Here is a 2,561-nt window from a genome sequence, read left to right as displayed (position 1 = left end):
GACTGGCTTATTTCACTTAGCATAATGCTCTCCAGTTCCATCCATGCTGTTGCAAATGGTAAAAGTCCCTTCTTTTTTATATCGGCATAGTATTCCATTGTGTAGATCAGTGGTTCTCAACCTTCTGGCCCTTTAAATACAGTTTCTCATGTTGTGACCCAACCATAAAATTATTTTTGTTGCTACTTCATAACTGTAATGTTGCTACTGTTGTGAATCATAATGTAAATATCTGATATGCAGGATGGTCTTAGGCGACCCCTGTGAAAGGGTCGTTCGACCGCCAAAGGGGTCGCGACCCACAGGTTGAGAACCGCTGCTCTAGAGCCTGCAAGGACCACAGGAGCTCTGGGCTGGTCAAGTGTGCAGCGCTTTCTCAGACAAAAGTGCTAAGGCTTGAGAGGCTGGCTGGAGGTTCCTGGGAGGTGTCCGAGGACCCAAGAGCAGAAGGTCCACACTGAGACAAACATGCCCCCTGGAGCCTCTGTCTGGTTAGGAAGCAGTGACACCCAGCCAGGCCTGGAGCAGAATCCGGAACCATTCTGCCCTGGTCCCCTTCCAGGCCTGGCTCTGGAGTCCGTGGGGGAGGCCTGAGGTCAGCCCTGCCTCTGCCACTCGCCCTGTGCCTTGGGCAGGTCTCGTGCAGCGTTTTTGCTGGCTCTGGACTAAGTCCAAATCCTGACTCAACCACGCCGGGGCTGTGCCACCTTCGGGGGAGTTACCTCAGCTTTGAGAGCCTCAGGTTCATTGTCGCGTGGGGATAACCATGACACTCACCTCCTCGTGCCGTGAAACTTGAATCCAGGTAGATGTGCAGCACAACGTAAGCACTCGATGGGCATGAGCAGGTACCTTTATCATCACTCCGATGACTAATCCTTGTGCCTTTCCCATCCCTACCCTAGGACCAGATGTATTCTCTTCCCACTGCTGCTGGAACAGATGCTACAAACATAGTGGCTTAGGACAGTGTAAATTATTCTCTCACAGTTCTAGAGGCCAGAGTCTGTAATCCAGTGGCATTCTTTCTGGAGACTCCGGGGAGGACCCATGTCCTTGACTTACCGGGCTTCCAGAGGCCACCACATTCCTTGACTTGTGGCCCCTTTCTCCCATCACACCAGCCTCTTGCTTCCACCATCACATCTTTTCCTACTAACTCCAACCCTGTTTTTAAAAATATATATATATTTTTATTGATTTCAGAGAGGAAGGGAGAGGGAGAGAGAGAGAGAAATATCAAGGATGAGAGAGAATCATTGATCAGCTGCCTCCTGCACGTCCCACATTGGGGATTGAGCCTGCAACTCGGGCATGTGCCCTGACTGGGAATCGAACCTCCTGGTTCATAGGTCGATGCTCAACCACTGAGCCATGCCGACCGGGCTAACTCCAATTCTCCTGCCTCCCTCTTTTAAGGATCCTTTTTACCTTGGATCATCCAGGGTAATTTCCCCTCCTGAAGCTTCTTACCTTAATCATGGGACCCAGTGAGCTGAGGCCCAGTGTGTGGGGGCTCCAGGGATAGTTCTCTCTTCCATGGGACAGGAATGAAAATCAGTGTAAGCAAGTGGGTGTGTACATATGCCACATGCAAAAGATTTTCATCCCAGCATTGCCGGTAACCGTGAACGGCGGGAAGACATCATGAGTTTGGCTAAGTGGGCAGTGGTGTAGCAGGAAGCAATGCAGTGCTGTGGTGACTGTAAGACTGGAGGAAAACTCTGGTGAATAGTGCTGAGAAAAAAGTATGCACAAAACTGAATATACATATTCTGTGATTATAACCATGAAAACATGATGTGGGTTTACAAGGATTAAAATTAGAAGGCCCTTATTAACGAATGGAAATAATTACTTTGTAAGACTGCTTGGGGTTTTGAGTAGCTAAAAATACCCTTTAAACTATGCTGCAGTGAACACTATATTTTATTTCTTCTAAAGAATTCCTGCAGGGATTTCGTCTTGTTTGCTTGTTGTTATTATTGTGTGCGTATAATCTGATTTTATTTTCTGAGGGTCTACCTAAATTTGATTTACAAACTTGGTGTCGCATATCCAATTTTGTGCCCTATTTTCCCCACTTTACAGTATTAATGATCCTTTTTAGAAAATGCCTTTTTAAAGAGCTTCATAATATTTCGTAGATAAATTTATAACTCTGTTATTTATCTATGTTGCTGCTTTTACTAGTAAGATGGTTTAAATTTTTCACAGCCAACCCAGCATTAACATCTTCATATATTCATTGTTGTTCCACTTCAGGAAAGATTTCTAGATATGTGGATTATTTATCTACATACCAGTATATACTAGAGGCCCGATGCACGAAATTCGTGCATGGGTAGGGTCCCTAGGCCTGGCTGGCGATCAGAGCCGATCTATGGGGCAACCAGCGGGGCAATCGCCCCCCACCCACCGCTGGCACCCACCTTGGCTAGCCTGGGGCCTGTGGGCTGGGGGCAGCTCCTGCATTGAACGTCTGCCTCCTGGTGGTCAGTGCGCTCCCACAGCCAACCTCCCACAGCCAGCCAACCTCCTGTGGTTCCTCCCCCCCCCGC

This window comes from Myotis brandtii, unplaced genomic scaffold, assembly GCF_000412655.1.
Source record: "Myotis brandtii unplaced genomic scaffold, ASM41265v1 scaffold155, whole genome shotgun sequence".
NCBI classification, from domain to species: Eukaryota; Metazoa; Chordata; class Mammalia; order Chiroptera; family Vespertilionidae; genus Myotis; species Myotis brandtii.
This window is presented reverse-complemented; position numbering follows the sequence as displayed.